The sequence below is a fragment of the Narcine bancroftii genome, chromosome 1, assembly GCF_036971445.1.
Source record: "Narcine bancroftii isolate sNarBan1 chromosome 1, sNarBan1.hap1, whole genome shotgun sequence".
Lineage (NCBI taxonomy): Eukaryota > Metazoa > Chordata > Chondrichthyes > Torpediniformes > Narcinidae > Narcine > Narcine bancroftii.
Window position 1 is genome coordinate 216400478 of NC_091469.1, and position 14349 is coordinate 216414826.

The 14349-nt window shown below is 40.2% G+C and overlaps 1 long non-coding RNA gene across 4 annotated transcripts in view; it reads right to left on the reverse strand.

Annotated features, from left to right (window-relative positions):
* The window catches only part of LOC138748901 (uncharacterized), a 47613-nt gene that overhangs the window by 11801 nt on the left and 21463 nt on the right, over window positions 1-14349 (reverse strand). Inside the window, exon 4 of one of the 4 annotated variants that reach the window (XR_011348329.1) lies at window positions 12369-13305. The exons of the other annotated variants lie outside the window; for them this stretch is intronic. This is a non-coding gene — a long non-coding RNA (uncharacterized lncRNA). Of the gene's footprint in view, window positions 1-12368; window positions 13306-14349 lie in introns of those variants that run through there. 4 annotated transcript variants of the gene reach the window in all.

Genomic DNA, 14349 nt, shown 5'->3' on the forward strand with positions numbered 1-14349 from the left:
GAATCCACTGCCAGAAGGAAGTGATGGAATCAGATACAATTACTGCTTAAAAAAGGCATTTAGAGAAGCAATAGAATAGGCAAGACATAGAAGGTATGGGCACTCAATGAACTTAATGTGTCAGGCAGCATCCATGGGTGGGCATGGTCAATCAACGATTCAGGTCGGCACCCTTCATTACGACTGCATCTCATTGTTCACTCAAGATTCCAACGGCCACAATTTTTGTGTTTCTCATAAATATAGGACCAGTGAAGGGCTGAGGGCCCATTTTTCAATATTTGCATAATATAATGTCATCAGACATTTGGGAGAGGTAAAAACATAATGTTCAGCAGGTCAAACAGTGCATTTTATAGAGCAAATATAGAGAATCATAATCAATGTTTCATGCTTGAGTCCTTCAACAAAGAATGAGCAAAATGTAGACAGGCAATCAAACAAAATGGTGGGGGGAAGGGTAGGGGAAAAGCTCATTCCTACAGGCAGGAGGTAATAGGTGGATAAGGGAAGGAGGATGGCTCTGCGAATGGAGAGGGAAGGGGGTGGAGAGCTGGATGAAAGAAGGCAGAGGGATGGGGAAGCAGTGGAGGACAGGGAGTAGGAGAGAAGAAGCCAGAGAAGTCTATGTTAATGCCATCTGTTTGGAGAGTGCCCAGAGGAAAACTTAGATACTTCTCCTCCAATTTACGGGTGCTGTTGATCTGACAGCACATTAGGCCACGGACAGACATGTTAGTGTGGGAATGGGGCTCAGAATTGAAATGGTTGATCAATGGGAGATTCCTGCCCTTGATGCAGACAGAGCTCAGTGAGCGGATCTCCCAGTCTGTGTTCAGTCACTCTGATGTAGAGAAGGCCACGACAGGAGGACCAGATGCAGGAGATGACTCCATGACTTCTGCAGATTCACAGATGAAGTGTTGCTTCACTTGAGGCCCCAGATGGTGGTGAGGGAGGAGGTGTGGGCGCAAGTGTGGCACTTCCTGAAGCCACAGGGGAAGGTGCCAAGGAGGTGAATAATAGAAGGAGTTTCCTGGGGTAACCAGGCTGAGTATCTGTGGTTCATCATGTAGATGGCAGCCAACGAAGTGGTGGTGAAAGGAATGAATATTTAGGGTGGTTAATTGGCTGGCAATCAAGCAGGCAGCTTTGTCCATGATGGTGTTCAGCTTCTTGAATGTTGTTGACAATGAAATCATCCCGGCAAGAGTATACCCTTTTTTTTTAATAACTTTTTTATTTTTCACACTATGAACCATATCAACCAAAATATGTACAAACATTTCTCATTAAATTTACACAGTGGTCTTTTCTCACATTTTTTCCCCCTTTCTCTTACTCCCCTCTACCCACGCCTCCAAAATCCATAAATATTCAACAATAAAACCATAAAACAATATCATCTACAAAATAAAACAAACAAGAAAAATGCATCATCTATTACACACTGAATCTAGTCATTTTGTCTTATCATTTTCATTCTCATTTTAGGGGATGGAGGCCGTAGGCAAGCTCTCTCTGATATGTTCCATATATGGTTCCCAAATTTGTTCAAACATTGTGACTATATTTTTTAAATTATATGTTATTTTTTCAAATGGAATACACTTATTCATTTCCATGTACTACTCCTGTATTCTCAGGCTCTCTTTCATTTTCCAAGTTGACATTATACATTTTTTTGCTACTGCTAAGGCTATCATAATGAATTTTTTTTGCACTTTATCCAATTTGAGGCTTAATTCTTTACTTCTTATGTTACTTAAAAGAAATATCTCTGGGTTTTTTTTTGGTGTGTTATTTTTTGTCATTTTATTTAGTATCTGATTTAATTCTTCCCAAAACTTATTTACTTTTGTACATGCTCAATTTGCATGTAATGTTGTTCCCATTTCCTTCTTACAGCAAAAACATCTATCTGATAATGATGAATCCAATTTTTTTAATTTTTGAGGAGTGACATATACCCTGTGTAGCCAATGATACTGTATCATACGTAACCTTGTGTTTACTGTATTCTTCATAGCTCCAGAACATAACTTGTCCCATACTTCATTTTTTATCTTTAAGTTTAGATCCTTTTCCCACTTCTGCTTAGGTTTATAGTTTATTTCATTTTCCTTATCTTGCAGCTTAATGTACATGTTGGTTATAAATCTTTTGATTATCATTGTGTCTGTAATCACGTATTCAAAGCTGCTTCCTTCAGGTAATCTCAAGCTGTTTCCCAATTTATCCTTTAAATAAGCTTTCAATTATTGATGATATGCAAACATTGTACCATGAGTTATTTCATATTTGTACTTCAACTGTTCAAGTGTTAATATATTATTTCCCAAAAAATCAATTTTCTATTCTTTTGATTCTTTTTCTCTCCCATTCTCTAAAGGAAAGGTTGTCTATTGTAAAAGGGATTAGTGGATTTTGCATCAATAGTAATTTTGGTATTTGATAATTTGTTTTTTTTTTCCTTTCTAAGTGGTTCTTTTTCCATGTATAAAGTAAATAAAGCAGTACTGGTGAGTTTCTATATTGCACCAGCTTTACATCCCACTTATAAAGTATATGTTCCGGTACCTTTTTCCCTATTTTATCGAGTTCTATCTTAATCCAGTTTGGTTTTTCCCTTGTCTGGTAAAAATCTGATAAATACCTTAATTGTGCGGCTCTATAATTTCTAAATTTGGTAACTGCAAACCACCTTGATTATACCTCTCTGCTAATTTATCTAACGCTCCCCTTGGATTCCTCCCTTTCCACAAGAATTTCCTTATTATTCTCTTTAGTTTCTTAAACAATTTTTCTGTTAAAGGAATTCGTAACATTTGAAATAAGTATTGTATCCTTGGAAACACGTTCATTTTAATGCAGTTTACCCTCCCTATCCACGTTAGTGGTAATTCTTTCCAATGTTCAAAGTCTTCCTGCAATTTCTTTATTAGTGGCTGATAATTTAGTTTGTACAAGTGGGTTAAGTTATTATCTAACCTGCTCCCTCGGTATCAGATTGCTTGTGCTTGCCATTTAAGTGGTTATTCTTTCTTAAATTCTGTATAGTCTGCGTTACTCATTGGCATCACTTAACTTTTATTTGCGTTGATCTTGTATCCCGATATTTCTCCATCTTCCTACAATTCCTTATGTAATTCTTTTACTGATACCTCTGGTTCTGTTAGGTATACTATGATGTGATCTACAAATAAGCTGATTTTATACTCCTTCTCCTTTATTTTTATCCCTTTTATTTTATTTCCTATCCTTATCAGATCAGCCAAAGGTTTTATTGCTAAGGCAAACAATGAGGGGGACAGTGGACATCCCTGTCTAGTTGACCTATTTAATTTAAAGTGACTCGATACATATCCATTTACTGCTACCTTTGCCAATGGTCCATTATACAATGTTTTAATCCAATTTATATATTTTTTCTGGTAGATTGAACTTCTGTAATACTTCAAATCAGTAATTCCACTCTACTCTGTCAAAGGCTTTTTCTGCGTCTAGAGCAACAGCCACTGTTGGTTTCTTATTTCCTTGAACTGCATAGGTTAGATTAATAAGTTTGCAGACATTGTCTGCTGTTCGTCTTTTCGTAATAAATCCAGTTTAATCTTATTTTAATATTTTAGGTACACAATTGGCCAATCTGTTTGCTAATAATTTTGCTATTTTCTTATAGTCTGAATTAAGTAGAGATATTGGTCTATATGATGCTGGTGTTAATGGATCCCTCTCCATCTTTGGTATTACTGTAATTATTACTGTCTTACACGAATCTGGCAAGTTTTGTGTTTCTTCTATCTGGTTCATTACTTCCAGCAGAGGAATTAATAACTCTTTAAATGTTTTATAAAAGTCTATTGGAAATCCATCCGCTCCTGGTATTTCATTGTTCAGCAGCTTTTTTAATATATCCTGTACTTCCTCTATTTCAAATAGTTTTATAAGTTTGTTTTGTTCCTCTTCTTGCAATTTCAGAAGTTCAATTTTAGCTAAAAATTCCTCTATTTTATCATCTTTCCCCTCATTCTAAGTTTGATACAATTGTTCATAAGATTCCTTAAAATTTTTATTAATCTCTGTTGGATTATATGTAATTTGTTTGTCCTTTTTCCTTGATTATTGTTCTTTTAGCTTGTTCTGTTTTAAGTTGCCAGGCTAATATTTTATATGTTTTTTTCTCCCAGTTCGTAATACTTTTGCTTTGTTTTCATTATGTTCTTCTCCACCTTGTACGTTTGTAATGTTTTGTATTAAAAATTTTATCTGCCAATCCTCTCCTTTTCGTTATATCATCCCCTTTTTACTAATTCCTTTTCTGTACTTACTATCTCCCTTTCCAACTGCTCTATTTCCCGATTATAATCTTTTTTCATCTTATCTGCCCTCTAATGAAGGCTTTCATTGCGTCCCATAATATAAATTTGTCTTTCACTGATCCTGTGTTTATTTCAAAATATATTTTAATTTGGCATTTAATAAACTCCCTATATTCCTGTCTTTTAAGTAAAGTAGCATGGAGTTTAATCTCCATCTATATGTTCTTGGTGGGAAGTTTTCCAGTTCTATTGCTAATAATAGGGGTGAATGATCTGATAGTAGTCTAGCTTTATACTCAGTTTTCCTAACTCTCCCTTGAATATGGGCTGACAACAAAAACATATCAATCCTTGAGTAAGTTTTGTGCCTACTCGAATAATATGAAAATTCCTTCTCCCTTGGGTGCTGCCTCCTCCATATATCCAGAAGTTTCATTTCCTGCATTGGTTTAACCATAAATTTGGCTACTTTATTCTTTTTACTTGTCTTTTGTCCAGTTTTATCCAACATTGGGTCCAAATTAAGGTTAAATTCCCCTCCTATCAATATATTTCCTTGTGTGTCTGCAATATTCAAAAAAATACCCTGCATAAACTTTTGATCCTCCTCGTTAGGCGTATATATATTGAGCAAATTCCAAAATTCTGTGTATATCTGACAATTTAACATTGCATACCTCCCTGCTGGATCTATCATTTCCTCCTCTATTTTGATTGGTACATTTTTGTTAACTAGCATGGCTACACCTGTAGCTTTTGAATTATAGGATGCTGTCATTATGTGTCCTACCAGTCTCTCTTTCGTTTGTTATGTTCCACTTTGGTTAGATGCATTTCCTGCACAAATGCTATATCTATTTTTTTCCTTCTTCAATAAATTTAGTAGCCTCTTCCTTTTAATTTGGCTATGTATTCCATTAATGTTTATAATCATATAGTTCAACATGGCCATCTTATATCTTGCATACACCTCTTTTTCACCTCTTTGCCACCTCCATCCCCCTTTTCCCCATTTTCATCTGCTAGTTTTCTCTTATTACACTTAATGTACGATAACACATTTAAGACATAAAGCACCCCTGCAGTTCTCACATCCACTAATACCTTAACCCCAAAAGTCCCCCCCCCCCCTCTGAGTTGCCCCATATCCCTTGCCGGGCAAGCACAACTCCCCTTTTCATTTGGATTGCGATCTTGTTCGCAGCGTCAACTGATTTTGCAGTGATGGTTATTCTCCCTCTACCCAGCCCTCTCCAGAAAACACTTTTTTTTAAACACATATAACAAAGCTCTCTCTCTTCTTTTTCTCCCCCTTATTCCCTTCCTTCCCTTCTCTTTTCCCTCTTTAGTTCTTTACATATACATTGTTTTTACATCTTTATATATATTTTATCTCCATTCTTCATTCTTGTTATATATCTTCATCTCTTCTCCTGTCCTGCAAACGTTCTGCAAATTCTTGTGTTTTCTCTGGATCCGAGAACAGTCTATTTTGCTCCCCAGGTATAAATATTTTAAGCACGGCTGGATGTCTTAATATGAATTTGTAACTTTTTTCCATAAAGTCAATTTCACTGTATTAAACTCCTTCCTCCTCTTTAAGAGTTCAAAACTTATGTCTTGGTAAAAAAAATATTTTTTGACCCTTGTATTTCAATGGTTTATTATCTTCTCTAATTTTATTCCTTGCCCGTTCTAGTATATTTTCTCTTGTCGAGTATCTCAAAAATTTTACTAAGATGGATCTTGGTTTTTGATGTGTCTGTGGTTTCGGAGCTAATGCTCTGTGTGCCCTTTCTCTTTCCATTTCTTCTTGCATTTCTGTCATTTCCAGGACCTTCGGGATCCATCCTTTTATAAATTCCTTCATGTCTGTGCCTTCTTTACCCTCCTTCAGGCCCACTATTTTTATGTTGTTTCGCCTGCTATAATTTTCCAACATATTAATTTTTCTGAGATAACATCTCTTGTGTCTCTAATTTTTTTTGTCACTTTCTTCCAATTTTTCTCTTGTCATTCACTTCCATTTCTACCGCCGTTTCCCACTCTTCCACATTCTCTACTCTTTTCCCTATTTCTGTCATTACCAGTTCTAACCTTTGAATTTTATCTTCTGTTCTTTTCATTTTCCTTTTAATTGCATTAAATTCTAATGATAACCATTCTTTTACTGATCTAATTTGTTCTTCAAAAAATACTTTATCTATATTCTGTTCATCAGTTTTACCTTTTATTTCTCTTTGTCCATCAGTTTTACCTTCTATTTCTCTGTGAATATCTTGGCCTTCTTCTTCCTCTTCTTCTGTGTCTGTATCTGTGTCTTCTTCTTCTCTTCTTTGTGCCTGTGTCTCTTCTGTTTTTCCTGATGAGCTGCTTGTATCTCTTTGTCGGGCCTCTTCTTGCTGGGCCTCTTGTTGATGGTCCTCCCCTTCTGGGCTGCTCGTCTGTTGTGCTTCCTGACATTGGTTTTCTTGTCGGTCATCCCTCCATCTATTTCCCATGTCTGTTTCATCGCTCCCTCTTCTGCTGTCTTCCATGTCCTCCAGCTGGGAGCCCTGCTGTTGGGCATCCCTCAGCTGTTCTCTCTGTGACAGCCCGCTCCTCTGCTGAGCCCCCCTTCTGCCGGTATCCTCTTTCTCCTTTGATTGAGCAATGCGCATGCACAGTTGCACATTTTTGTTTGGCTCCAAGAGCCATTTTTGTAGTGCGCCAGCTGGTGGGTCATGACTCCGCAGGGCAGGCACTGACCTCGACGGTCGGGCGCTCCTCGCCACCACAGCGTCCTGTTCCTTCATGCAGGTAAGGCCTTCTTCTTTCTTCTCCGGTGACTTTTCTACTTTTTTCCAGTTGCTTTTACTTTCTCCTTCTTGGAAGTCATCTTCTTTCTCTTCTCTGTATCTTTATCTTCTATTTCTTTTATTTTTGTTACGCTTTGCTTTTTCCTAACTTTTTTCCTATTTTCCTGGAGAGGGCTAGTTTTTCCATCCGGCCACTACTCCATCACGTAACTCCTCTGGTAAATCATGTTGATTTATTGTTTGCTGATCATGGAAATGGTTTGGGGTGTCATGATAATGGAGAAGACAGTTCTGTGACATTGGGACAACCATTCCTGTGGCTGTGAGCAGAAGTGGAACTGAAAAAAACACTTGTATCATTATACTCGTCACATCCACCAGTAGACCTTCCCATTTCACATTCTCTTCTAATTTACCTGCTGCTGATGGATTAAGCAAGATGCTCTCACTTTCCCCTTTCCCCTCTTCACAAATATAGCCTTGTCAAACAGCTGTGAAAGATTCTGTAGGCAGTGAGGATAAATAGTCAGATTCTCACTTGCAGACACCAACACTGATACAGGTACAATATGTGTTTTCGAGCCAAGTGTGGTGCTAGGTTTCTCGCCTGATGAGTTATCAGGCTTGAATGACCAATAATCAGGGAAGGGAGAAAAGATGTTACAGGCACCAGGTCTCCTTGAAGACAAAATCATACACGAACCACATTGTTAAGAATAGATAAGCACTTCTGGCTACATTGCTTGAAAGCCTTCAGGAAAGTCTATACACTAAATGAAAGAATTTGGTTGAATCTGGCAACATAATTGTCATGAAGAATTTTGAACCCACCTTGCCCTGCTTGGAGTGAGTGATTATTTCCATCATTGCCTTTGAGGGCCATCCATCTGTTCCTCTTTGAAGTACAAGCAGCAGTCACTCTATAACTGGGTCCTTCAGTGGAAGGTAATGAAAAAATTTGCAGAGTTTCACCATGGATAAGCAATTTCATCTTCAACAGATTACTTCTTTTTTTCTTCTTTCTTTGGCTTGGCTTCGCGGATGAAGATTTATGGAGAGGTATGTCCACGTCTGCTGCAGGCTCGTTGGTGACTGACAAGTCCGATGCGGGACAGGCAGGCAGGGTTGCAGCAGTTGCAAGGGAAAATTGGTTGGTTGGGGTTGGATGTTGGGTCTTTCCTCCTTTGTCTTTTGTCAGTGAGGTGGGCTCTGCAGTCTTCTTCAGAGGAGGTTGCTGCCCACTGAACTGTGAGGTGCCAAGATGCATGGTTGGAGGCGATATCAGCCCACTGGCGGTGGTCAATGTGGCAGCCACCAAGAGATTTCTTTAAGCAGTCCTTGTACCTCTTCTTTGGTGCACCTCTGTCACGGTGGCCAGTGGAGAGCTCGCCATATAACACGATCTTGGGAAGGTGATGGCCCTCCATTCTGGAGACGTGACCCACCCAGCGCAGTTGGGTCTTCAGCAGCATGGATTTGATGCTTGCGGACTCTGCCAGCTCGAGTACTTCGATGTTGGTAATGAAGTCATTCCAATGAATGCTGAGGATGGAGCAGAGACAGCACTGATGGAAGCATTCTAGGAGCCGTAGGTGATGCCGGTAGAGGACTCATGATTCGGAGCCGAACAGGAGCGTGGGTATGACAACAGCTCTGTACACGCTGATCTTTGTGTGTTTCTTCAGGTGGTTGTTTTTCCAGACTCTTTTGTGTGGTCTTCCAAAGGCACTCTTTGCCTTGGCGAGTCTGTGGTCTATCTCTTTGTCAATCCTTGCATCAGATGAAATGGTGCAGCCGAGGTAGGTAAACTGGTTGACCGTTTTGAGTTCTGTGTGTCCGATGGAGATGTGGGGGGGCTGGTAGTCATGGTGGGGAGCTGGCTGATGAAGGACCTCAGTTTTCTTCAGGCTGACTTCCAGGTCAAACATTTTGGCAGTTTCCGCAAAACAGGACGTCAACAGATTACTACGGTTGGGAAAAAGCAGCAGATTGGTGAAACCACTATGGTACATATTCCTCATGTGTAAATTACATGACCTTTCTTGTTTGACCCTGCTCTCACTGGCCAGCTTGTGACTCCTCCCCTTTCTCCCCCATAAGTATGCAAAGCTCTAGACTGGTTTGAAGAAAAATATCGAGTGAAATTAATTTTGGAACGCTTTAGAAAAGAACCGACTCAAATACAATGTCCGTTAAAGGATTTAATATCTAATCGTCCTTCACTTCATTTCAAACACTGATCAGTATTTTGTTCATCCAATTGTTATAATTGACCCAATACAACCAGCATAAACTGAGAAGACTGAAGTGGGCAAGGCTACTGGCCACCATTATGTTAATCTTCTATAGGAGCTCTACAGAGAGCGTCCTGGCCGGCTGCATCAGTGTGGTACGGTCGCTGCAGAGAAATGGATCGGAGGTGAATCCACAGGACCATAAAATGGCAGAGAATATCATTGGAGTCTCCCTCTACCTCCCACCCCCCACCCCCATCGATGTTATCTACCGGGATCATTATCTGAAGAGGACGTGCAAAATTTATTTGTATAGTCAAAATATTTACCCTGCATATGTATTATTTGGTGTGTATGTGTGTTATGTCTGGTTGTGTGTCTGTGTATTTTACACTGAGGACCAGAGAACTCTGTTTCTTTACGCTGTAATTGTGGAGTCAGATGAAAATAAACTTGACTTTCATCCTTTAGTGGAAATTTAAATCAGGCCAAGCTGAGCTCAGTGAATGTTAGATCCCCAAATATCTAGCTCTTTCTAAAACACAAATGTTATGTGGTCACATTGCATAATGATGTCATAACATTGAAATTAAATATGGACTTCCCCTGGAGTTTGTAACTATAAGACCTTTAGACAACCTTCTCTGGTAATATGCCTTTCCTTATGTTCTGGTTTCTTTTTTCCTGTACGGAGGTTTAGAGAAGATCAATGATTGAGAGTAATGGCATGTATTGAACAGACAGATGGAAAGCATGTGTTGTTGATGTGAGGGAAAGGGTGATGTTGAATAAATTTGAGGGTGAACACAAGTAAAGGAAGAACAGATGGATGATGTGATGAAGGGCATTGACAGAGACAGATGGGTTGGAGAATATGCTGCTGTGAGGATTGATAGACAAAGGTTGGCTTGAAAAGGCATTTTGAGAGGTTGGCTGTTTTTTGTATACATACCTTCTTTCTTGAGTACAGTTTACAATAACCGATAAGTAGAAATTCTGCCTGGCCTACAGGAAAAGGAATCTGTGGGTTGTATGTGATGTCATGTATGAACTCTGACAATAAATCTGAAGTTTGACACACACATCAGGATGCTGATAAGTGTATCAATAAGGTCACTTTCCACTTTCTTCTGCCTAGCTTGACCATTTCCAACAATGTATGCTTGAGGATGGAGACATCTTGCCACCTGCTGTGCTCTTGATTCATCCATAGCTATTTCTTTGTGGTGGCAGTCCCCAACTACAGTTGCTAAGAACCAGAGCAGCCACTGATATATCAAGGTGAGCATTTTGATTGCCAAGTCATAGATGGCCATCGACTACTGAATGCCATTCGTGTACATGGATAAAAGGTCAGCATTGTGGTGGTGGCCAAAAGATCTGTTTCTGTGATGTGTGATTTTATGATCACACAGTCTTTGTGTTACATTGTCAATGAGTCCATATTACAATAATTCACTCATTTCTCCATCGGGGCAGAGTAGCAACAGTTTGTACCATCAATAGGATGTACTGCAACAACTCAATGAGATTCCTTACATAGCACCTTCCAAACTCACGACCTCTACTACCTGGAAGAACAAGAGCAGCGAGAGCCTGGGAACAACACCACGTGAACATTTCCTCCAAGTCACACACTATTCTGACTGGAAATATATTGCCAATCCTTCAGCATTACTGGGTCAAAATCCTGGAACACCCTCCTCAATAGTATTGTCGATATTCCACAGCAGTTCAAGGCGGCAACTCACTACTTTATTCATGATTCTGAAAACCGAAAACCTCTGAAAACTGAACAGGAGAGAGCAGCAGCGTGACTCGGGAGGGCAAGTAAGGAGAGAATGTGGCTCGGGCGGTGAGCAGGGAGAGAAGAGTTGAGCTAGGCTGGAAGGGGGCAGACAAGGGAGCAGCGGAGCCTGGCAGGGTAAGCCTCTGTTTGTTTTAATGCTGGATCAATCTCCTTTTTTGTTACCCATAAACCCTCACGCAGCTGGAACTGCACTGCGTTTCCCAGAGCGGTTCCAACTGTGTGGGGAGATTATGGGTAATGAAAACAGCTATTGCTCATTGAGCCGGCTTCAATCTGGCATCATTCCATAAAAAAGGGCTTATGTTTTGTGAGAATCTGCCACAATTTTAATTCCATAATCTGGAATAATCCAAATACCGAGAAATTTTCGGTCCCAAGGATTTCAGATAAAAGGATAAGCACCTGTACCACCTTCTAAAAGTCAATTACGGAATGACAGTTAGGTACTGGTTTAGCCCCAGAGGGTGTTTGGCCACAGACTGCTGAAGGATATGTGTGGAGGAATCTTTGAGCTAAGATGCTCCTTTGATTTTCTGGACTCTCTTGTGCTCTTCGATCTCCAAAATCATTCAATTGGAATGTTTGGAAAGTATGAAGCTGTGATTATATCATACAGATCACCATCACACCCACTGATGCTGATCGATCAAACAGTCCAGAAATTGTAAAGGTAATGAATTGACTGCATGAAGCAAAACTCTGACAGATACATGGGACTGCTTTCTGATCTCCTGCAGAATACCACATCCTCCCACTCACAGTTCACTACAGTATTCATTCTTTCATCTCATTTTCCAGGTCATTTACACACAGGACAATTGATATGAGGACAACATAACACTATTTTATCTTGGGTAAATACTTCGAGCTGATCTCAGTTCAAACTTTGTGTCAGGTTCTGTTTTTGTTTCACACTTCAAGTATGAAAACTTCAGAAGGACATCAGAGGACTGACAAAAAATATACAGTATCTTAAGCATCTGACAATCTTAATTCAGGAAAAGCAAAGGGATGAAATGATTGTGGTTTATAACACAATATTTGTTTTGTTCACTTTCAAGTTCAAGTTCCATGTCACATGGACCAAGGTGATTGTGATCAGTTCAGCTAGTCAACCCAGACACAGACCAACACGTAAAACAAAGAACAAAATACACAGAGATCTCTTAATATGAAGCAAAGGTATCATTATTTTACTTGTGTGAGTTTCATTCAGGAGTCTGGCAAGAACAGGAAAGAAACTGTCCTTGAATCTCGAGTGGCACATGATCTCATACTCTTCCTGACAAAAGGACGCAGATAATATGCCAACTGTCCTCAGGCTTCTGAAGGCATTGGTGCATTTTCTTGTTCATCTCATCAACATGGCTGGACCACGACAGATAGCTGGGTGCATCGAATCCGAGGAGCGTAAAGCTGTCCTCAGAACTATTAATGTGGACAGGCCTCACCTCTTCTGGAAGCCAATGACCATTTCCTTAATCTTGGTGAGGGAGGTTGCTGCCTGACACCAAGACACTTGTCCCTCCATTTCCCTTCTATGTTCCAACTTGTCATTTTTTGAGATCTGAACAACAATGGTGGTGTCATCCATGAATTTATAGTTGGAGATGGAGTGGTATTTGGCCATAGTCATGGGTGTGCAGAGAGCACAGTGTATGCTGCCCTGTGGGACTCCAGTGCTGCGGATGATTGGAGAAGGTACTGTCTCCAATCTGCCAAACATGAGTTTACTTTATATTATTGTTGAAGGTGGAGCTATATTCAACATATAACAGCTTGATATCATTGTTCCAGGACTGTTTGGAGGTCTGCCATGGATCTGTTGCAGCATTAGGCAATTGGGAGAGGAGCAAAGCTGACTGGGAGAGTTGGGTTAATGTGAGCCATGAATAGCCTCTTGAAGCTCTTTTGTTTGATGACAGACATCAGGGCTATCAGGAGGAAGTCACTTAGGCCAATCATTATGTCCTTCTGTAGTGGGATAATGGTAGTCTTCTTGAAGCAGCTGTGTACTTCTGCCTGTAGCAGAGAGATAGGTTAAAGGTGTCACTGAATACTCCCACCAGCTGGTCTACGCAGGGTAAAAGAACATGTCCAGGGGTTCCATTTGGGCCAGTCACCTTCCATGGATTCATTCTCTAGAAACATAGAAACATAGAAACATAGAAGATAGGAGCAGGAGTAGGTCATTCAACCCTTTGAGCCTGCTCCCCCATTCAACGAGATCATGGCTGATCTTAAAGTTCAGTACCCCGTCCCCGCCTTCTCTCCGTAACCTTTAATACCTTTATACTGAAGAAATATATCTAATTCCATTTTAAATATATTTAATGAACCTGCCTCTACTGCCCTCTGTGGCAATGAATTCCACAGATTCACCACCCTCTGGGTAAAGAAATTCCTCTTCATCTTGGTCCTAAATGGTTTGCTATTATCCTCAAACCATGGCCCCGGGTTCTGGATTTTCCCATCATTGGAAACATCCCATCTGCATCCATTCTGTCCAGTCCTGCCAGAATTTTATATGTCTCTACGAGATCCCCTCTCAATCTTCTAAACACCAGCGAGTACAATCCCAATTTGCGCAATCTTTCCTCATAAGTCATTCCTGCCATTCCAGGTATCAGCCTGGTGAATCGCCTCTGCACTCCCTCCATTGCAAGAACATCCTTCCTTAGATAAGGTGACCAAAACTGCGCACAATACTCCAGGTGGAGTCTCACCAAGGGCCTGTACAGCTGCAGTAAGGTATCCTTGTTCCTATACTCAAACCCTCTTGATATGAAGGCCAACATACCATTTGCCTTTTTAACCGCCTGCTGTACCTGCATGCTCGCCTTCAGAGACTGATGTACAAGTACCCCTAGGTCTCTCTGCACTTCCCCATCTCTTAATCTATTGCCATTCAAATAGTAATCTGCCCTCCGGTTTGTATTACCAAAGTGGATAACCTCACATTGATCCACATTGTAGTGCATTTGCCATGTATCTGCCCAGTACCTCAATTTATCCAAATCACAATGGAGCTTCCTGACCCCCTCTTCCGTGCACACAACCCCTCCTAGCTTATTGTCATCTGCAAATTTGGAGATATTACATCCAATCCCCTCATCCAGATCATTAATGTAAATTGTGAACCGCTGGGGTCCTAGTACAGATCCCTGTGGTACCCCACTGGTCAC